We start from the raw sequence: 22899 nt of genomic DNA on the forward strand, positions 1-22899 counted from the left end.
AAATCTGTTGTACGCTTTACGAATTTAATGCTGTAGCTACATTAACCAAGAGCTCTGGTCAAGGCGATAAGCTTTTAAATTAAAAGCGCGATGAAGTCGTAGCGATCATCACGGGTATGCATTCGACATGCAGCACTTATGAGTTTGAGGTGCAGAAAAGCCATGTTGGAAAAAACTGACTCTTTATCATCTTCATATAGCAAGCCATGAGTTAGTTGCAGTAACAGCCGAAGCGTATCTTGAATAAATGTTTCTCAGCCTGGTGTGGGTAACGTGAAAGTAATTAGCGTATTCACTCTATTTCTTCTTTTCGTAAAATATCTGGGACAGCGCGAACGCAGTCCCAACTACCAAAAATTATGCACCCCAAGCAACCGCGATTTGCGGATGTGGCGAACGTCAACCCTCCGAAGTGCAATGGAAGGCCTCTGCTCGGGGGAGCCTCCTTATTGATCAAGGCATCCCCAGTGCCAGGTAAGTATGCGAGCAATCAGCCTGCGAAACTTCATATCTATCATTCTCCAATTCTAAAAGTGGTAACTTGACTTGACGAAAATGATTTTATATCCATGCAGATTCTTGAATTTCATTGGCAATCCGAAGATCGACTTTAGATTTCCTCCACACTGTTAAAACAAATTTTCCCATTCTATCGTAACACAATATGACACGTCAGTCAGACAAGAAGAATTTTAAGAATCACTCCTTTCTTTTGTGGGAAATTTTCAGAAGCAAAAATATTTACAGGACCATAATACTATCAATCCAAGTGATGAGCAACGGCGATATGCAGAAATGGAATGTCTTGTGTAAAAAAGAAAGGCTGTCTTTTGGTGAGAGAATAATGCATCTTCTAATCTCTCTGGTGATTGAAGAATTTTTCTCTTCGAAGTAGTTAGTATCTTCGCTTTTCATTGGAATTCATAATAGGTGTTTTATTTGCATTTTGTTCTATTGTGTTGTCGTCTCAGTTTTGCACATTTATTTGTATCTCGAAAAAGAGTAGCACGTACAGATGATTTCGATGTATGGCGATAGCACACGACATGAAAAATGAGAAAATGGAAGGAAAAAAATGAAAATACCTCGGACGGATATATATATATTTTTTTTAAATCAAAACAAAATTTTAATTAGCAAGTTTACTTTCAATCCGGAAATCGCATATCGTTTTACACTTTGGATGGCACTCTTCTGTTATGCATTCGTTTCTTGAAATGGTGATATTCCGAAAGAGAAGAACATGGCTTTGCAACTTTTAAAATGTTCGATGTCGATTTCTGGCCGAACGTCCGGCAATGCTCAAATGAAATCTGAAATAATCATTCAGCATTGCCCCTCGTAAACATGCAATTTCCGGTGCATTACCACTATGTAAATAGCAGAGCTACGGTAGGGTATATATAGGAACCGGCACTGAAATGTGTTTGTACTCGCTTCGGCAGTACATATACTAAAATTGGAACGATACAGAGAAGATTAGCATGGCCCCTGCGCAAGGATGACACGCAAAATCGTGAAGCGTTCCACATTTTTTGCTTGATACTAATTTCCTTTGGAGAATGTTCTTGTTACGTGTCAGATAAGTGCAATGTCTCGTCAAAGTGAAATTTAAACAAATTAGATTTCGAGCACTTTGTTAATTTCAATAAGTCTTTTATAGCAATTAATATGTTTTTAGTATTCAAAAATAATTTATGAAATTTGAAATGAGGGTTTCACTTCTCGGAACATTATAAGAACTCGCAATTTTATGCAGTGTTATCGCGACTAAGACAAAACTACTGCTGCTCTTCAAAATTGATAACAAGACGGGGAAAGTTGGGAACACTAATTATCATGAATGAAGAAAACGCTAGAAACTTAAAATTGGAGGAGGAAATTTTTAAAAGAATCATTTTGAGGGAGAGGATGATTAAGTGTTTTCCAGGTTAGCAATTTCTATCTTGCCGATAACAAATTAGTAATTCGCCAAAAATATATTGAGATTATTTGCGGTCAGAATGAGGGAATAATAATTATAAACAATATTTTCGAAAATTCAATTATTTGCTCTAAAACTAAACTAAATTTAATACTGGAAGACTGGTGTGTTCCTAAAAATAAACATAGGCTTGGAAAAAAAAATTAAATTGAAATTTATGAAATTTTTAAAATGAAATTTCTATTTCTAATTTTTATCGACTGAAGGTACTCAGTACTATCTATTCGGAGAAAAAAGTAGAAAACTTTTAATTACCAGTTCGCATACCTCTAAAATTGAAAGCATTATTTAAATTGAAACTTTTTCTATAACTCACGGGAGCGCGAAGCTTTCAGGCCCGTTTCCCATGATCGCTCGTCTCCGCGATCGCAGATCTGGTGTGAGAGGTGTCGGCTCAGCTTCATTCCTAGGTGCTCCCACCGTCTCTCAATAGGCGGTTGAGATTTCTTGTGACAGGATATTATAAAACTTGTCCAGTTTTCAGGTGTCCGGCTCTTTCTCCAACTCTCTCTCTTGTTAGGGTGTAGGTAATAAAAAGACGACCCTGAACACTTGGCGCTCCCTCCGCGTGGCACTGCAAGGTGCAGTTTGCCCTCTTTTACTGCAGCTCTAAAAATTTTAAATGGAGGATCTGATGTTTCCAGTGCTCTTACTATAGTTTCTCAATAATTTGTTTCAATTATTTGATTAGTTTCGATTCAAGAGAAATTAATTTTACGAAAATTTCACAGCACAAAAATAATCTTTGCATCATCTTAAAGTTTAAAAAAATTATTTAATTTTTCTATGATAATGTTTGATAGTCACATACTTCCAATGATACTTTGGCACAACACTGTTTCTGGTTGAATTTTTCGTTCCTTTCCTTTGTCAATATTTAAAAAAGAAAAGAAAAGACTCTGATCATATTTTAAAACAATGCATTACTTTACTGAAGCGAAACTCAGATTCCAACATTGCTATGAATATTTCATACAAGCTTTTGTCTATTATTGCTGATGATAAAAATGCGAAGATACGTCTCGTATCATTATACATTCTCAGTACTTTTCAGTGCAAGGTCTATTTTCATTATATGGTTCGAAACTTTAGTGTGCTTATATTATACGTTTAACATTACAATCAATGTATGGGTGTGTGTGTGTGGGGGGGGGATTGTAAATTGCCCCCATTTTCAAATACCGGATATCTTTCCTGAGATGTAATGGGATGTATAAAAATAAAAACAAAAAATTAGGGAAATGCCTAGCACCGTGAACAGAATGGTGTAACACTCCTACAGTATATCAATTATATGACTGTCAAAATTTGAAGTTCGGGGGTATTTTAATGAGAAATCTATTGAGATAAAGTTACACATATACTATTATTTATCTGAAATTTTTAACAACCGTTAATTCCATCGGACCGACTGATCGTCAAAGGCGGTTAGAATTACAGAAAATTTCTAACAAAAGAGTATTTTTATTTTTTCGAAGGTTATAAGCGCGTAGCAAAACGTGGACCGAAAGGGCATAGTAACGTTTACGATGTCATTTCGAATGAATAGAGTTTAATACCCGAGAGCTTGCAAACGCCTCCGAAGTGTGGCGCAGCGATCGCTCAAAGAGTAAATGCGAAATACATTATTCTGCATGTGATTGCTCTTAATGAATATGATCGTTCTAAATTAGCGGTTTAATTCGCAATAATTTGAAGCCAAATAAATTGCATTGATTCTGGATGTAGTACGGAAAATCACGAACTTATATTATTTATAAACAAAGAATAGATGGCGCTCGCTACCTTTCATTTTATGCGACGACTTTCGTACTACTCACTCGAACACTACGAATGCATTTACTTCTAATTGTCAATGCACATTTTCCTTTGAACACTTTCTCTTAATATAGCTTTTGAAATTTTTAATCTAATTATGAATATATAGGCATATTATTCCTTTTAATACAGCTATTTCTTGTTATTTTGTTTTTTATGCATGTTTCAAAGTTCGAATCGTCTTCTTATCATTAAATTTAAAATCTAGAAAACCACATAATTGGTTTACATAATAATTGATCCAAAATGTCAAGAAAGATCACCATACGTGGACAAGTGCAAATGATTTCGTGACGCTGGAGAAAAAATCATGGATGCCAAACCAAAAGTTGATTGTAATAAATTCCCTTTGAAATTTAATAACTTTTATTCGAATAAAATACATCAGTAATGCTTTACATCGACGGATCCTACTGCATTTTAAACATGGCAGTAGAATATTGTATGAAAGATTGCACAAGTAGTTGTGCCTGAGATTTGCTTATCATCATTCTTAAAGGAGTGAATTGTATCATTTCATAAGTCGTGACTGTGGCAGTTGAGATGACTTTTCCCTTCGTAGACTCTATTTCCTCTGCAGATGCGAGTTGTAATGCGAAATCTGTTGTACGCTTTACGAATTTAATGCTGTAGCTACATTAACCAAGAGCTCTGGTCAAGGCGATAAGCTTTTAAATTAAAAGCGCGATGAAGTCGTAGCGATCATCACGGGTATGCATTCGACATGCAGCACTTATGAGTTTGAGGTGCAGAAAAGCCATGTTGGAAAAAACTGACTCTTTATCATCTTCATATAGCAAGCCATGAGTTAGTTGCAGTAACAGCCGAAGCGTATCTTGAATAAATGTTTCTCAGCCTGGTGTGGGTAACGTGAAAGTAATTAGCGTATTCACTCTATTTCTTCTTTTCGTAAAATATCTGGGACAGCGCGAACGCAGTCCCAACTACCAAAAATTATGCACCCCAAGCAACCGCGATTTGCGGATGTGGCGAACGTCAACCCTCCGAAGTGCAATGGAAGGCCTCTGCTCGGGGGAGCCTCCTTATTGATCAAGGCATCCCCAGTGCCAGGTAAGTATGCGAGCAATCAGCCTGCGAAACTTCATATCTATCATTCTCCAATTCTAAAAGTGGTAACTTGACTTGACGAAAATGATTTTATATCCATGCAGATTCTTGAATTTCATTGGCAATCCGAAGATCGACTTTAGATTTCCTCCACACTGTTAAAACAAATTTTCCCATTCTATCGTAACACAATATGACACGTCAGTCAGACAAGAAGAATTTTAAGAATCACTCCTTTCTTTTGTGGGAAATTTTCAGAAGCAAAAATATTTACAGGACCATAATACTATCAATCCAAGTGATGAGCAACGGCGATATGCAGAAATGGAATGTCTTGTGTAAAAAAGAAAGGCTGTCTTTTGGTGAGAGAATAATGCATCTTCTAATCTCTCTGGTGATTGAAGAATTTTTCTCTTCGAAGTAGTTAGTATCTTCGCTTTTCATTGGAATTCATAATAGGTGTTTTATTTGCATTTTGTTCTATTGTGTTGTCGTCTCAGTTTTGCACATTTATTTGTATCTCGAAAAAGAGTAGCACGTACAGATGATTTCGATGTATGGCGATAGCACACGACATGAAAAATGAGAAAATGGAAGGAAAAAAATGAAAATACCTCGGACGGATATATATATATTTTTTTTAAATCAAAACAAAATTTTAATTAGCAAGTTTACTTTCAATCCGGAAATCGCATATCGTTTTACACTTTGGATGGCACTCTTCTGTTATGCATTCGTTTCTTGAAATGGTGATATTCCGAAAGAGAAGAACATGGCTTTGCAACTTTTAAAATGTTCGATGTCGATTTCTGGCCGAACGTCCGGCAATGCTCAAATGAAATCTGAAATAATCATTCAGCATTGCCCCTCGTAAACATGCAATTTCCGGTGCATTACCACTATGTAAATAGCAGAGCTACGGTAGGGTATATATAGGAACCGGCACTGAAATGTGTTTGTACTCGCTTCGGCAGTACATATACTAAAATTGGAACGATACAGAGAAGATTAGCATGGCCCCTGCGCAAGGATGACACGCAAAATCGTGAAGCGTTCCACATTTTTTGCTTGATACTAATTTCCTTTGGAGAATGTTCTTGTTACGTGTCAGATAAGTGCAATGTCTCGTCAAAGTGAAATTTAAACAAATTAGATTTCGAGCACTTTGTTAATTTCAATAAGTCTTTTATAGCAATTAATATGTTTTTAGTATTCAAAAATAATTTATGAAATTTGAAATGAGGGTTTCACTTCTCGGAACATTATAAGAACTCGCAATTTTATGCAGTGTTATCGCGACTAAGACAAAACTACTGCTGCTCTTCAAAATTGATAACAAGACGGGGAAAGTTGGGAACACTAATTATCATGAATGAAGAAAACGCTAGAAACTTAAAATTGGAGGAGGAAATTTTTAAAAGAATCATTTTGAGGGAGAGGATGATTAAGTGTTTTCCAGGTTAGCAATTTCTATCTTGCCGATAACAAATTAGTAATTCGCCAAAAATATATTGAGATTATTTGCGGTCAGAATGAGGGAATAATAATTATAAACAATATTTTCGAAAATTCAATTATTTGCTCTAAAACTAAACTAAATTTAATACTGGAAGACTGGTGTGTTCCTAAAAATAAACATAGGCTTGGAAAAAAAATTAAACTGAAATTTATGAAATTTTTAAAATGAAATTTCTATTTCTAATTTTTATCGACTGAAGGTACTCAGTACTATCTATTCGGAGAAAAAAGTAGAAAACTTTTAATTACCAGTTCGCATACCTCTAAAATTGAAAGCATTATTTAAATTGAAACTTTTTCTATAACTCACGGGAGCGCGAAGCTTTCAGGCCCGTTTCCCATGATCGCTCGTCTCCGCGATCGCAGATCTGGTGTGAGAGGTGTCGGCTCAGCTTCATTCCTAGGTGCTCCCACCGTCTCTCAATAGGCGGTTGAGATTTCTTGTGACAGGATATTATAAAACTTGTCCAGTTTTCAGGTGTCCGGCTCTTTCTCCAACTCTCTCTCTTGTTAGGGTGTAGGTAATAAAAAGACGACCCTGAACACTTGGCGCTCCCTCCGCGTGGCACTGCAAGGTGCAGTTTGCCCTCTTTTACTGCAGCTCTAAAAATTTTAAATGGAGGATCTGATGTTTCCAGTGCTCTTACTATAGTTTCTCAATAATTTGTTTCAATTATTTGATTAGTTTCGATTCAAGAGAAATTAATTTTACGAAAATTTCACAGCACAAAAATAATCTTTGCATCATCTTAAAGTTTAAAAAAATTATTTAATTTTTCTATGATAATGTTTGATAGTCACATACTTCCAATGATACTTTGGCACAACACTGTTTCTGGTTGAATTTTTCGTTCCTTTCCTTTGTCAATATTTAAAAAAGAAAAGAAAAGACTCTGATCATATTTTAAAACAATGCATTACTTTACTGAAGCGAAACTCAGATTCCAACATTGCTATGAATATTTCATACAAGCTTTTGTCTATTATTGCTGATGATAAAAATGCGAAGATACGTCTCGTATCATTATACATTCTCAGTACTTTTCAGTGCAAGGTCTATTTTCATTATATGGTTCGAAACTTTAGTGTGCTTATATTATACGTTTAACATTACAATCAATGTATGGGTGTGTGTGTGTGGGGGGGGGATTGTAAATTGCCCCCATTTTCAAATACCGGATATCTTTCCTGAGATGTAATGGGATGTATAAAAATAAAAACAAAAAATTAGGGAAATGCCTAGCACCGTGAACAGAATGGTGTAACACTCCTACAGTATATCAATTATATGACTGTCAAAATTTGAAGTTCGGGGGTATTTTAATGAGAAATCTATTGAGATAAAGTTACACATATACTATTATTTATCTGAAATTTTTAACAACCGTTAATTCCATCGGACCGACTGATCGTCAAAGGCGGTTAGAATTACAGAAAATTTCTAACAAAAGAGTATTTTTATTTTTTCGAAGGTTATAAGCGCGTAGCAAAACGTGGACCGAAAGGGCATAGTAACGTTTACGATGTCATTTCGAATGAATAGAGTTTAATACCCGAGAGCTTGCAAACGCCTCCGAAGTGTGGCGCAGCGATCGCTCAAAGAGTAAATGCGAAATACATTATTCTGCATGTGATTGCTCTTAATGAATATGATCGTTCTAAATTAGCGGTTTAATTCGCAATAATTTGAAGCCAAATAAATTGCATTGATTCTGGATGTAGTACGGAAAATCACGAACTTATATTATTTATAAACAAAGAATAGATGGCGCTCGCTACCTTTCATTTTATGCGACGACTTTCGTACTACTCACTCGAACACTACGAATGCATTTACTTCTAATTGTCAATGCACATTTTCCTTTGAACACTTTCTCTTAATATAGCTTTTGAAATTTTTAATCTAATTATGAATATATAGGCATATTATTCCTTTTAATACAGCTATTTCTTGTTATTTTGTTTTTTATGCATGTTTCAAAGTTCGAATCGTCTTCTTATCATTAAATTTAAAATCTAGAAAACCACATAATTGGTTTACATAATAATTGATCCAAAATGTCAAGAAAGATCACCATACGTGGACAAGTGCAAATGATTTCGTGACGCTGGAGAAAAAATCATGGATGCCAAACCAAAAGTTGATTGTAATAAATTCCCTTTGAAATTTAATAACTTTTATTCGAATAAAATACATCAGTAATGCTTTACATCGACGGATCCTACTGCATTTTAAACATGGCAGTAGAATATTGTATGAAAGATTGCACAAGTAGTTGTGCCTGAGATTTGCTTATCATCATTCTTAAAGGAGTGAATTGTATCATTTCATAAGTCGTGACTGTGGCAGTTGAGATGACTTTTCCCTTCGTAGACTCTATTTCCTCTGCAGATGCGAGTTGTAATGCGAAATCTGTTGTACGCTTTACGAATTTAATGCTGTAGCTACATTAACCAAGAGCTCTGGTCAAGGCGATAAGCTTTTAAATTAAAAGCGCGATGAAGTCGTAGCGATCATCACGGGTATGCATTCGACATGCAGCACTTATGAGTTTGAGGTGCAGAAAAGCCATGTTGGAAAAAACTGACTCTTTATCATCTTCATATAGCAAGCCATGAGTTCGTTGCAGTAACAGCCGAAGCGTATCTTGAATAAATGTTTCTCAGCCTGGTGTGGGTAACGTGAAAGTAATTAGCGTATTCACTCTATTTCTTCTTTTCGTAAAATATCTGGGACAGCGCGAACGCAGTCCCAACTACCAAAAATTATGCACCCCAAGCAACCGCGATTTGCGGATGTGGCGAACGTCAACCCTCCGAAGTGCAATGGAAGGCCTCTGCTCGGGGGAGCCTCCTTATTGATCAAGGCATCCCCAGTGCCAGGTAAGTATGCGAGCAATCAGCCTGCGAAACTTCATATCTATCATTCTCCAATTCTAAAAGTGGTAACTTGACTTGACGAAAATGATTTTATATCCATGCAGATTCTTGAATTTCATTGGCAATCCGAAGATCGACTTTAGATTTCCTCCACACTGTTAAAACAAATTTTCCCATTCTATCGTAACACAATATGACACGTCAGTCAGACAAGAAGAATTTTAAGAATCACTCCTTTCTTTTGTGGGAAATTTTCAGAAGCAAAAATATTTACAGGACCATAATACTATCAATCCAAGTGATGAGCAACGGCGATATGCAGAAATGGAATGTCTTGTGTAAAAAAGAAAGGCTGTCTTTTGGTGAGAGAATAATGCATCTTCTAATCTCTCTGGTGATTGAAGAATTTTTCTCTTCGAAGTAGTTAGTATCTTCGCTTTTCATTGGAATTCATAATAGGTGTTTTATTTGCATTTTGTTCTATTGTGTTGTCGTCTCAGTTTTGCACATTTATTTGTATCTCGAAAAAGAGTAGCACGTACAGATGATTTCGATGTATGGCGATAGCACACGACATGAAAAATGAGAAAATGGAAGGAAAAAAATGAAAATACCTCGGACGGATATATATATATTTTTTTTAAATCAAAACAAAATTTTAATTAGCAAGTTTACTTTCAATCCGGAAATCGCATATCGTTTTACACTTTGGATGGCACTCTTCTGTTATGCATTCGTTTCTTGAAATGGTGATATTCCGAAAGAGAAGAACATGGCTTTGCAACTTTTAAAATGTTCGATGTCGATTTCTGGCCGAACGTCCGGCAATGCTCAAATGAAATCTGAAATAATCATTCAGCATTGCCCCTCGTAAACATGCAATTTCCGGTGCATTACCACTATGTAAATAGCAGAGCTACGGTAGGGTATATATAGGAACCGGCACTGAAATGTGTTTGTACTCGCTTCGGCAGTACATATACTAAAATTGGAACGATACAGAGAAGATTAGCATGGCCCCTGCGCAAGGATGACACGCAAAATCGTGAAGCGTTCCACATTTTTTGCTTGATACTAATTTCCTTTGGAGAATGTTCTTGTTACGTGTCAGATAAGTGCAATGTCTCGTCAAAGTGAAATTTAAACAAATTAGATTTCGAGCACTTTGTTAATTTCAATAAGTCTTTTATAGCAATTAATATGTTTTTAGTATTCAAAAATAATTTATGAAATTTGAAATGAGGGTTTCACTTCTCGGAACATTATAAGAACTCGCAATTTTATGCAGTGTTATCGCGACTAAGACAAAACTACTGCTGCTCTTCAAAATTGATAACAAGACGGGGAAAGTTGGGAACACTAATTATCATGAATGAAGAAAACGCTAGAAACTTAAAATTGGAGGAGGAAATTTTTAAAAGAATCATTTTGAGGGAGAGGATGATTAAGTGTTTTCCAGGTTAGCAATTTCTATCTTGCCGATAACAAATTAGTAATTCGCCAAAAATATATTGAGATTATTTGCGGTCAGAATGAGGGAATAATAATTATAAACAATATTTTCGAAAATTCAATTATTTGCTCTAAAACTAAACTAAATTTAATACTGGAAGACTGGTGTGTTCCTAAAAATAAACATAGGCTTGGAAAAAAAAATTAAATTGAAATTTATGAAATTTTTAAAATGAAATTTCTATTTCTAATTTTTATCGACTGAAGGTACTCAGTACTATCTATTCGGAGAAAAAAGTAGAAAACTTTTAATTACCAGTTCGCATACCTCTAAAATTGAAAGCATTATTTAAATTGAAACTTTTTCTATAACTCACGGGAGCGCGAAGCTTTCAGGCCCGTTTCCCATGATCGCTCGTCTCCGCGATCGCAGATCTGGTGTGAGAGGTGTCGGCTCAGCTTCATTCCTAGGTGCTCCCACCGTCTCTCAATAGGCGGTTGAGATTTCTTGTGACAGGATATTATAAAACTTGTCCAGTTTTCAGGTGTCCGGCTCTTTCTCCAACTCTCTCTCTTGTTAGGGTGTAGGTAATAAAAAGACGACCCTGAACACTTGGCGCTCCCTCCGCGTGGCACTGCAAGGTGCAGTTTGCCCTCTTTTACTGCAGCTCTAAAAATTTTAAATGGAGGATCTGATGTTTCCAGTGCTCTTACTATAGTTTCTCAATAATTTGTTTCAATTATTTGATTAGTTTCGATTCAAGAGAAATTAATTTTACGAAAATTTCACAGCACAAAAATAATCTTTGCATCATCTTAAAGTTTAAAAAAATTATTTAATTTTTCTATGATAATGTTTGATAGTCACATACTTCCAATAATACTTTGGCACAACACTGTTTCTGGTTGAATTTTTCGTTCCTTTCCTTTGTCAATATTTAAAAAAGAAAAGAAAAGACTCTGATCATATTTTAAAACAATGCATTACTTTACTGAAGCGAAACTCAGATTCCAACATTGCTATGAATATTTCATACAAGCTTTTGTCTATTATTGCTGATGATAAAAATGCGAAGATACGTCTCGTATCATTATACATTCTCAGTACTTTTCAGTGCAAGGTCTATTTTCATTATATGGTTCGAAACTTTAGTGTGCTTATATTATACGTTTAACATTACAATCAATGTATGGGTGTGTGTGTGTGGGGGGATTGTAAATTGCCCCCATTTTCAAATACCGGATATCTTTCCTGAGATGTAATGGGATGTATAAAAATAAAAACAAAAAATTAGGGAAATGCCTAGCACCGTGAACAGAATGGTGTAACACTCCTACAGTATATCAATTATATGACTGTCAAAATTTGAAGTTCGGGGGTATTTTAATGAGAAATCTATTGAGATAAAGTTACACATATACTATTATTTATCTGAAATTTTTAACAACCGTTAATTCCATCGGACCGACTGATCGTCAAAGGCGGTTAGAATTACAGAAAATTTCTAACAAAAGAGTATTTTTATTTTTTCGAAGGTTATAAGCGCGTAGCAAAACGTGGACCGAAAGGGCATAGTAACGTTTACGATGTCATTTCGAATGAATAGAGTTTAATACCCGAGAGCTTGCAAACGCCTCCGAAGTGTGGCGCAGCGATCGCTCAAAGAGTAAATGCGAAATACATTATTCTGCATGTGATTGCTCTTAATGAATATGATCGTTCTAAATTAGCGGTTTAATTCGCAATAATTTGAAGCCAAATAAATTGCATTGATTCTGGATGTAGTACGGAAAATCACGAACTTATATTATTTATAAACAAAGAATAGATGGCGCTCGCTACCTTTCATTTTATGCGACGACTTTCGTACTACTCACTCGAACACTACGAATGCATTTACTTCTAATTGTCAATGCACATTTTCCTTTGAACACTTTCTCTTAATATAGCTTTTGAAATTTTTAATCTAATTATGAATATATAGGCATATTATTCCTTTTAATACAGCTATTTCTTGTTATTTTGTTTTTTATGCATGTTTCAAAGTTCGAATCGTCTTCTTATCATTAAATTTAAAATCTAGAAAACCACATAATTGGTTTACATAATAATTGATCCAAAATGTCAAGAAAGATCACCATACGTGGACAAGTGCAAATGATTTCGTGACGCTGGAGAAAAAATCATGGATGCCAAACCAAAAGTTGATTGTAATAAATTCCCTTTGAAATTTAATAACTTTTATTCGAATAAAATACATCAGTAATGCTTTACATCGACGGATCCTACTGCATTTTAAACATGGCAGTAGAATATTGTATGAAAGATTGCACAAGTAGTTGTGCCTGAGATTTGCTTATCATCATTCTTAAAGGAGTGAATTGTATCATTTCATAAGTCGTGACTGTGGCAGTTGAGATGACTTTTCCCTTCGTAGACTCTATTTCCTCTGCAGATGCGAGTTGTAATGCGAAATCTGTTGTACGCTTTACGAATTTAATGCTGTAGCTACATTAACCAAGAGCTCTGGTCAAGGCGATAAGCTTTTAAATTAAAAGCGCGATGAAGTCGTAGCGATCATCACGGGTATGCATTCGACATGCAGCACTTATGAGTTTGAGGTGCAGAAAAGCCATGTTGGAAAAAACTGACTCTTTATCATCTTCATATAGCAAGCCATGAGTTCGTTGCAGTAACAGCCGAAGCGTATCTTGAATAAATGTTTCTCAGCCTGGTGTGGGTAACGTGAAAGTAATTAGCGTATTCACTCTATTTCTTCTTTTCGTAAAATATCTGGGACAGCGCGAACGCAGTCCCAACTACCAAAAATTATGCACCCCAAGCAACCGCGATTTGCGGATGTGGCGAACGTCAACCCTCCGAAGTGCAATGGAAGGCCTCTGCTCGGGGGAGCCTCCTTATTGATCAAGGCATCCCCAGTGCCAGGTAAGTATGCGAGCAATCAGCCTGCGAAACTTCATATCTATCATTCTCCAATTCTAAAAGTGGTAACTTGACTTGACGAAAATGATTTTATATCCATGCAGATTCTTGAATTTCATTGGCAATCCGAAGATCGACTTTAGATTTCCTCCACACTGTTAAAACAAATTTTCCCATTCTATCGTAACACAATATGACACGTCAGTCAGACAAGAAGAATTTTAAGAATCACTCCTTTCTTTTGTGGGAAATTTTCAGAAGCAAAAATATTTACAGGACCATAATACTATCAATCCAAGTGATGAGCAACGGCGATATGCAGAAATGGAATGTCTTGTGTAAAAAAGAAAGGCTGTCTTTTGGTGAGAGAATAATGCATCTTCTAATCTCTCTGGTGATTGAAGAATTTTTCTCTTCGAAGTAGTTAGTATCTTCGCTTTTCATTGGAATTCATAATAGGTGTTTTATTTGCATTTTGTTCTATTGTGTTGTCGTCTCAGTTTTGCACATTTATTTGTATCTCGAAAAAGAGTAGCACGTACAGATGATTTCGATGTATGGCGATAGCACACGACATGAAAAATGAGAAAATGGAAGGAAAAAAATGAAAATACCTCGGACGGATATATATATATTTTTTTTAAATCAAAACAAAATTTTAATTAGCAAGTTTACTTTCAATCCGGAAATCGCATATCGTTTTACACTTTGGATGGCACTCTTCTGTTATGCATTCGTTTCTTGAAATGGTGATATTCCGAAAGAGAAGAACATGGCTTTGCAACTTTTAAAATGTTCGATGTCGATTTCTGGCCGAACGTCCGGCAATGCTCAAATGAAATCTGAAATAATCATTCAGCATTGCCCCTCGTAAACATGCAATTTCCGGTGCATTACCACTATGTAAATAGCAGAGCTACGGTAGGGTATATATAGGAACCGGCACTGAAATGTGTTTGTACTCGCTTCGGCAGTACATATACTAAAATTGGAACGATACAGAGAAGATTAGCATGGCCCCTGCGCAAGGATGACACGCAAAATCGTGAAGCGTTCCACATTTTTTGCTTGATACTAATTTCCTTTGGAGAATGTTCTTGTTACGTGTCAGATAAGTGCAATGTCTCGTCAAAGTGAAATTTAAACAAATTAGATTTCGAGCACTTTGTTAATTTCAATAAGTCTTTTATAGCAATTAATATGTTTTTAGTATTCAAAAATAATTTATGAAATTTGAAATGAGGGTTTCACTTCTCGGAACATTATAAGAACTCGCAATTTTATGCAGTGTTATCGCGACTAAGACAAAACTACTGCTGCTCTTCAAAATTGATAACAAGACGGGGAAAGTTGGGAACACTAATTATCATGAATGAAGAAAACGCTAGAAACTTAAAATTGGAGGAGGAAATTTTTAAAAGAATCATTTTGAGGGAGAGGATGATTAAGTGTTTTCCAGGTTAGCAATTTCTATCTTGCCGATAACAAATTAGTAATTCGCCAAAAATATATTGAGATTATTTGCGGTCAGAATGAGGGAATAATAATTATAAACAATATTTTCGAAAATTCAATTATTTGCTCTAAAACTAAACTAAATTTAATACTGGAAGACTGGTGTGTTCCTAAAAATAAACATAGGCTTGGAAAAAAAAATTAAACTGAAATTTATGAAATTTTTAAAATGAAATTTCTATTTCTAATTTTTATCGACTGAAGGTACTCAGTACTATCTATTCGGAGAAAAAAGTAGAAAACTTTTAATTACCAGTTCGCATACCTCTAAAATTGAAAGCATTATTTAAATTGAAACTTTTTCTATAACTCACGGGAGCGCGAAGCTTTCAGGCCCGTTTCCCATGATCGCTCGTCTCCGCGATCGCAGATCTGGTGTGAGAGGTGTCGGCTCAGCTTCATTCCTAGGTGCTCCCACCGTCTCTCAATAGGCGGTTGAGATTTCTTGTGACAGGATATTATAAAACTTGTCCAGTTTTCAGGTGTCCGGCTCTTTCTCCAACTCTCTCTCTTGTTAGGGTGTAGGTAATAAAAAGACGACCCTGAACACTTGGCGCTCCCTCCGCGTGGCACTGCAAGGTGCAGTTTGCCCTCTTTTACTGCAGCTCTAAAAATTTTAAATGGAGGATCTGATGTTTCCAGTGCTCTTACTATAGTTTCTCAATAATTTGTTTCAATTATTTGATTAGTTTCGATTCAAGAGAAATTAATTTTACGAAAATTTCACAGCACAAAAATAATCTTTGCATCATCTTAAAGTTTAAAAAAATTATTTAATTTTTCTATGATAATGTTTGATAGTCACATACTTCCAATGATACTTTGGCACAACACTGTTTCTGGTTGAATTTTTCGTTCCTTTCCTTTGTCAATATTTAAAAAAGAAAAGAAAAGACTCTGATCATATTTTAAAACAATGCATTACTTTACTGAAGCGAAACTCAGATTCCAACATTGCTATGAATATTTCATACAAGCTTTTGTCTATTATTGCTGATGATAAAAATGCGAAGATACGTCTCGTATCATTATACATTCTCAGTACTTTTCAGTGCAAGGTCTATTTTCATTATATGGTTCGAAACTTTAGTGTGCTTATATTATACGTTTAACATTACAATCAATGTATGGGTGTGTGTGTGGGGGGGGGGGGATTGTAAATTGCCCCCATTTTCAAATACCGGATATCTTTCCTGAGATGTAATGGGATGTATAAAAATAAAAACAAAAAATTAGGGAAATGCCTAGCACCGTGAACAGAATGGTGTAACACTCCTACAGTATATCAATTATATGACTGTCAAAATTTGAAGTTCGGGGGTATTTTAATGAGAAATCTATTGAGATAAAGTTACACATATACTATTATTTATCTGAAATTTTTAACAACCGTTAATTCCATCGGACCGACTGATCGTCAAAGGCGGTTAGAATTACAGAAAATTTCTAACAAAAGAGTATTTTTATTTTTTCGAAGGTTATAAGCGCGTAGCAAAACGTGGACCGAAAGGGCATAGTAACGTTTACGATGTCATTTCGAATGAATAGAGTTTAATACCCGAGAGCTTGCAAACGCCTCCGAAGTGTGGCGCAGCGATCGCTCAAAGAGTAAATGCGAAATACATTATTCTGCATGTGATTGCTCTTAATGAATATGATCGTTCTAAATTAGCGGTTTAATTCGCAATAATTTGAAGCCAAATAAATTGCATTGATTCTGGATGTAGTACGGAAAATCACGAACTTATATTATTTATAAACAAAGAATAGATGGCGCTCGCTACCTTTCATTTTATGCGACGACTTTCGTACTACTCACTCGAACACTACGAATGCATTTACTTCTAATTGTCAATGCACATTTTCCTTTGAACACTTTCTCTTAATATAGCTTTTGAAATTTTTAATCTAATTATGAATATATAGGCATATTATTCCTTTTAATACAGCTATTTCTTGTTATTTTGTTTTTTATGCATGTTTCAAAGTTCGAATCGTCTTCTTATCATTAAATTTAAAATCTAGAAAACCACATAATTGGTTTACATAATAATTGATCCAAAATGTCAAGAAAGATCACCATACGTGGACAAGTGCAAATGATTTCGTGACGCTGGAGAAAAAATCATGGATGCCAAACCAAAAGTTGATTGTAATAAATTCCCTTTGAAATTTAATAACTTTTATTCGAATAAAATACATCAGTAATGCTTTACATCGACGGATCCTACTGCATTTTAAACATGGCAGTAGAATATTGTATGAAAGATTGCACAAGTAGTTGTGCCTGAGATTTGCTTATCATCATTCTTAAAGGAGTGAATTGTATCATTTCATAAGTCGTGACTGTGGCAGTTGAGATGACTTTTCCCTTCGTAGACTCTATTTCCTCTGCAGATGCGAGTTGTAATGCGAAATCTGTTGTACGCTTTACGAATTTAATGCTGTAGCTACATTAACCAAGAGCTCTGGTCAAGGCGATAAGCTTTTAAATTAAAAGCGCGATGAAGTCGTAGCGATCATCACGGGTATGCATTCGACATGCAGCACTTATGAGTTTGAGGTGCAGAAAAGCCATGTTGGAAAAAACTGACTCTTTATCATCTTCATATAGCAAGCCATGAGTTAGTTGCAGTAACAGCTGAAGCGTATCTTGAATAAATGTTTCTCAGCCTGGTGTGGGTAACGTGAAAGTAATTAGCGTATTCACTCTATTTCTTCTTTTCGTAAAATATCTGGGACAGCGCGAACGCAGTCCCAACTACCAAAAATTATGCACCCCAAGCAACCGCGATTTGCGGATGTGGCGAACGTCAACCCTCCGAAGTGCAATGGAAGGCCTCTGCTCGGGGGAGCCTCCTTATTGATCAAGGCATCCCCAGTGCCAGGTAAGTATGCGAGCAATCAGCCTGCGAAACTTCATATCTATCATTCTCCAATTCTAAAAGTGGTAACTTGACTTGACGAAAATGATTTTATATCCATGCAGATTCTTGAATTTCATTGGCAATCCGAAGATCGACTTTAGATTTCCTCCACACTGTTAAAACAAATTTTCCCATTCTATCGTAACACAATATGACACGTCAGTCAGACAAGAAGAATTTTAAGAATCACTCCTTTCTTTTGTGGGAAATTTTCAGAAGCAAAAATATTTACAGGACCATAATACTATCAATCCAAGTGATGAGCAACGGCGATATGCAGAAATGGAATGTCTTGTGTAAAAAAGAAAGGCTGTCTTTTGGTGAGAGAATAATGCATCTTCTAATCTCTCTGGTGATTGAAGAATTTTTCTCTTCGAAGTAGTTAGTATCTTCGCTTTTCATTGGAATTCATAATAGGTGTTTTATTTGCATTTTGTTCTATTGTGTTGTCGTCTCAGTTTTGCACATTTATTTGTATCTCGAAAAAGAGTAGCACGTACAGATGATTTCGATGTATGGCGATAGCACACGACATGAAAAATGAGAAAATGGAAGGAAAAAAATGAAAATACCTCGGACGGATATATATATATTTTTTTTAAATCAAAACAAAATTTTAATTAGCAAGTTTACTTTCAATCCGGAAATCGCATATCGTTTTACACTTTGGATGGCACTCTTCTGTTATGCATTCGTTTCTTGAAATGGTGATATTCCGAAAGAGAAGAACATGGCTTTGCAACTTTTAAAATGTTCGATGTCGATTTCTGGCCGAACGTCCGGCAATGCTCAAATGAAATCTGAAATAATCATTCAGCATTGCCCCTCGTAAACATGCAATTTCCGGTGCATTACCACTATGTAAATAGCAGAGCTACGGTAGGGTATATATAGGAACCGGCACTGAAATGTGTTTGTACTCGCTTCGGCAGTACATATACTAAAATTGGAACGATACAGAGAAGATTAGCATGGCCCCTGCGCAAGGATGACACGCAAAATCGTGAAGCGTTCCACATTTTTTGCTTGATACTAATTTCCTTTGGAGAATGTTCTTGTTACGTGTCAGATAAGTGCAATGTCTCGTCAAAGTGAAATTTAAACAAATTAGATTTCGAGCACTTTGTTAATTTCAATAAGTCTTTTATAGCAATTAATATGTTTTTAGTATTCAAAAATAATTTATGAAATTTGAAATGAGGGTTTCACTTCTCGGAACATTATAAGAACTCGCAATTTTATGCAGTGTTATCGCGACTAAGACAAAACTACTGCTGCTCTTCAAAATTGATAACAAGACGGGGAAAGTTGGGAACACTAATTATCATGAATGAAGAAAACGCTAGAAACTTAAAATTGGAGGAGGAAATTTTTAAAAGAATCATTTTGAGGGAGAGGATGATTAAGTGTTTTCCAGGTTAGCAATTTCTATCTTGCCGATAACAAATTAGTAATTCGCCAAAAATATATTGAGATTATTTGCGGTCAGAATGAGGGAATAATAATTATAAACAATATTTTCGAAAATTCAATTATTTGCTCTAAAACTAAACTAAATTTAATACTGGAAGACTGGTGTGTTCCTAAAAATAAACATAGGCTTGGAAAAAAAATTAAACTGAAATTTATGAAATTTTTAAAATGAAATTTCTATTTCTAATTTTTATCGACTGAAGGTACTCAGTACTATCTATTCGGAGAAAAAAGTAGAAAACTTTTAATTACCAGTTCGCATACCTCTAAAATTGAAAGCATTATTTAAATTGAAACTTTTTCTATAACTCACGGGAGCGCGAAGCTTTCAGGCCCGTTTCCCATGATCGCTCGTCTCCGCGATCGCAGATCTGGTGTGAGAGGTGTCGGCTCAGCTTCATTCCTAGGTGCTCCCACCGTCTCTCAATAGGCGGTTGAGATTTCTTGTGACAGGATATTATAAAACTTGTCCAGTTTTCAGGTGTCCGGCTCTTTCTCCAACTCTCTCTCTTGTTAGGGTGTAGGTAATAAAAAGACGACCCTGAACACTTGGCGCTCCCTCCGCGTGGCACTGCAAGGTGCAGTTTGCCCTCTTTTACTGCAGCTCTAAAAATTTTAAATGGAGGATCTGATGTTTCCAGTGCTCTTACTATAGTTTCTCAATAATTTGTTTCAATTATTTGATTAGTTTCGATTCAAGAGAAATTAATTTTACGAAAATTTCACAGCACAAAAATAATCTTTGCATCATCTTAAAGTTTAAAAAAATTATTTAATTTTTCTATGATAATGTTTGATAGTCACATACTTCCAATGATACTTTGGCACAACACTGTTTCTGGTTGAATTTTTCGTTCCTTTCCTTTGTCAATATTTAAAAAAGAAAAGAAAAGACTCTGATCATATTTTAAAACAATGCATTACTTTACTGAAGCGAAACTCAGATTCCAACATTGCTATGAATATTTCATACAAGCTTTTGTCTATTATTGCTGATGATAAAAATGCGAAGATACGTCTCGTATCATTATACATTCTCAGTACTTTTCAGTGCAAGGTCTATTTTCATTATATGGTTCGAAACTTTAGTGTGCTTATATTATACGTTTAACATTACAATCAATGTATGGGTGTGTGTGTGGGGGGGGGGGGATTGTAAATTGCCCCCATTTTCAAATACCGGATATCTTTCCTGAGATGTAATGGGATGTATAAAAATAAAAACAAAAAATTAGGGAAATGCCTAGCACCGTGAACAGAATGGTGTAACACTCCTACAGTATATCAATTATATGACTGTCAAAATTTGAAGTTCGGGGGTATTTTAATGAGAAATCTATTGAGATAAAGTTACACATATACTATTATTTATCTGAAATTTTTAACAACCGTTAATTCCATCGGACCGACTGATCGTCAAAGGCGGTTAGAATTACAGAAAATTTCTAACAAAAGAGTATTTTTATTTTTTCGAAGGTTATAAGCGCGTAGCAAAACGTGGACCGAAAGGGCATAGTAACGTTTACGATGTCATTTCGAATGAATAGAGTTTAATACCCGAGAGCTTGCAAACGCCTCCGAAGTGTGGCGCAGCGATCGCTCAAAGAGTAAATGCGAAATACATTATTCTGCATGTGATTGCTCTTAATGAATATGATCGTTCTAAATTAGCGGTTTAATTCGCAATAATTTGAAGCCAAATAAATTGCATTGATTCTGGATGTAGTACGGAAAATCACGAACTTATATTATTTATAAACAAAGAATAGATGGCGCTCGCTACCTTTCATTTTATGCGACGACTTTCGTACTACTCACTCGAACACTACGAATGCATTTACTTCTAATTGTCAATGCACATTTTCCTTTGAACACTTTCTCTTAATATAGCTTTTGAAATTTTTAATCTAATTATGAATATATAGGCATATTATTCCTTTTAATACAGCTATTTCTTGTTATTTTGTTTTTTATGCATGTTTCAAAGTTCGAATCGTCTTCTTATCATTAAATTTAAAATCTAGAAAACCACATAATTGGTTTACATAATAATTGATCCAAAATGTCAAGAAAGATCACCATACGTGGACAAGTGCAAATGATTTCGTGACGCTGGAGAAAAAATCATGGATGCCAAACCAAAAGTTGATTGTAATAAATTCCCTTTGAAATTTAATAACTTTTATTCGAATAAAATACATCAGTAATGCTTTACATCGACGGATCCTACTGCATTTTAAACATGGCAGTAGAATATTGTATGAAAGATTGCACAAGTAGTTGTGCCTGAGATTTGCTTATCATCATTCTTAAAGGAGTGAATTGTATCATTTCATAAGTCGTGACTGTGGCAGTTGAGATGACTTTTCCCTTCGTAGACTCTATTTCCTCTGCAGATGCGAGTTGTAATGCGAAATCTGTTGTACGCTTTACGAATTTAATGCTGTAGCTACATTAACCAAGAGCTCTGGTCAAGGCGATAAGCTTTTAAATTAAAAGCGCGATGAAGTCGTAGCGATCATCACGGGTATGCATTCGACATGCAGCACTTATGAGTTTGAGGTGCAGAAAAGCCATGTTGGAAAAAACTGACTCTTTATCATCTTCATATAGCAAGCCATGAGTTAGTTGCAGTAACAGCCGAAGCGTATCTTGAATAAATGTTTCTCAGCCTGGTGTGGGTAACGTGAAAGTAATTAGCGTATTCACTCTATTTCTTCTTTTCGTAAAATATCTGGGACAGCGCGAACGCAGTCCCAACTACCAAAAATTATGCACCCCAAGCAACCGCGATTTGCGGATGTGGCGAACGTCAACCCTCCGAAGTGCAATGGAAGGCCTCTGCTCGGGGGAGCCTCCTTATTGATCAAGGCATCCCCAGTGCCAGGTAAGTATGCGAGCAATCAGCCTGCGAAACTTCATATCTATCATTCTCCAATTCTAAAAGTGGTAACTTGACTTGACGAAAATGATTTTATATCCATGCAGATTCTTGAATTTCATTGGCAATCCGAAGATCGACTTTAGATTTCCTCCACACTGTTAAAACAAATTTTCCCATTCTATCGTAACACAATATGACACGTCAGTCAGACAAGAAGAATTTTAAGAATCACTCCTTTCTTTTGTGGGAAATTTTCAGAAGCAAAAATATTTACAGGACCATAATACTATCAATCCAAGTGATGAGCAACGGCGATATGCAGAAATGGAATGTCTTGTGTAAAAAAGAAAGGCTGTCTTTTGGTGAGAGAATAATGCATCTTCTAATCTCTCTGGTGATTGAAGAATTTTTCTCTTCGAAGTAGTTAGTATCTTCG

At 35.5% G+C, this 22899-nt stretch overlaps 11 non-coding genes across 11 annotated transcripts; 5 read left to right on the forward strand and 6 right to left on the reverse strand.

The window, feature by feature from the left end:
• Positions 1-321: 321 nt before the first annotated feature.
• On the reverse strand, positions 322-482 carry LOC129964383 (U1 spliceosomal RNA). Its single transcript, XR_008784162.1, has one exon. It is a non-coding gene; the product is annotated as a U1 spliceosomal RNA (small nuclear RNA).
• A 947-nt stretch (positions 483-1429) lies between these two features.
• LOC129964339 (U6 spliceosomal RNA) lies at positions 1430-1536 on the forward strand. The gene has a single exon (XR_008784121.1). It is a non-coding gene; the product is annotated as a U6 spliceosomal RNA (small nuclear RNA).
• A 3184-nt stretch (positions 1537-4720) lies between these two features.
• LOC129964384 (U1 spliceosomal RNA) lies at positions 4721-4881 on the reverse strand. Its single transcript, XR_008784163.1, has one exon. It is a non-coding gene; the product is annotated as a U1 spliceosomal RNA (small nuclear RNA).
• A 947-nt stretch (positions 4882-5828) lies between these two features.
• LOC129964340 (U6 spliceosomal RNA) lies at positions 5829-5935 on the forward strand. Its single transcript, XR_008784122.1, has one exon. It is a non-coding gene; the product is annotated as a U6 spliceosomal RNA (small nuclear RNA).
• A 3183-nt stretch (positions 5936-9118) lies between these two features.
• LOC129964385 (U1 spliceosomal RNA) lies at positions 9119-9279 on the reverse strand. The gene has a single exon (XR_008784164.1). It is a non-coding gene; the product is annotated as a U1 spliceosomal RNA (small nuclear RNA).
• Positions 9280-10226: 947 nt separating this feature from the next.
• On the forward strand, positions 10227-10333 carry LOC129964341 (U6 spliceosomal RNA). Its single transcript, XR_008784123.1, has one exon. It is a non-coding gene; the product is annotated as a U6 spliceosomal RNA (small nuclear RNA).
• A 3181-nt stretch (positions 10334-13514) lies between these two features.
• Positions 13515-13675, reverse strand: LOC129964386 (U1 spliceosomal RNA). The gene has a single exon (XR_008784165.1). It is a non-coding gene; the product is annotated as a U1 spliceosomal RNA (small nuclear RNA).
• A 947-nt stretch (positions 13676-14622) lies between these two features.
• On the forward strand, positions 14623-14729 carry LOC129964342 (U6 spliceosomal RNA). Its single transcript, XR_008784124.1, has one exon. It is a non-coding gene; the product is annotated as a U6 spliceosomal RNA (small nuclear RNA).
• A 3185-nt stretch (positions 14730-17914) lies between these two features.
• LOC129964387 (U1 spliceosomal RNA) lies at positions 17915-18075 on the reverse strand. Its single transcript, XR_008784166.1, has one exon. It is a non-coding gene; the product is annotated as a U1 spliceosomal RNA (small nuclear RNA).
• Positions 18076-19022: 947 nt separating this feature from the next.
• On the forward strand, positions 19023-19129 carry LOC129964343 (U6 spliceosomal RNA). The gene has a single exon (XR_008784125.1). It is a non-coding gene; the product is annotated as a U6 spliceosomal RNA (small nuclear RNA).
• Positions 19130-22313: 3184 nt separating this feature from the next.
• Positions 22314-22474, reverse strand: LOC129964388 (U1 spliceosomal RNA). Its single transcript, XR_008784167.1, has one exon. It is a non-coding gene; the product is annotated as a U1 spliceosomal RNA (small nuclear RNA).
• Between the last annotated feature and the right edge of the window lie 425 nt (positions 22475-22899).

The sequence above is a fragment of the Argiope bruennichi genome, chromosome 3, assembly GCF_947563725.1.
Source record: "Argiope bruennichi chromosome 3, qqArgBrue1.1, whole genome shotgun sequence".
NCBI lineage: Eukaryota > Metazoa > Arthropoda > Arachnida > Araneae > Araneidae > Argiope > Argiope bruennichi.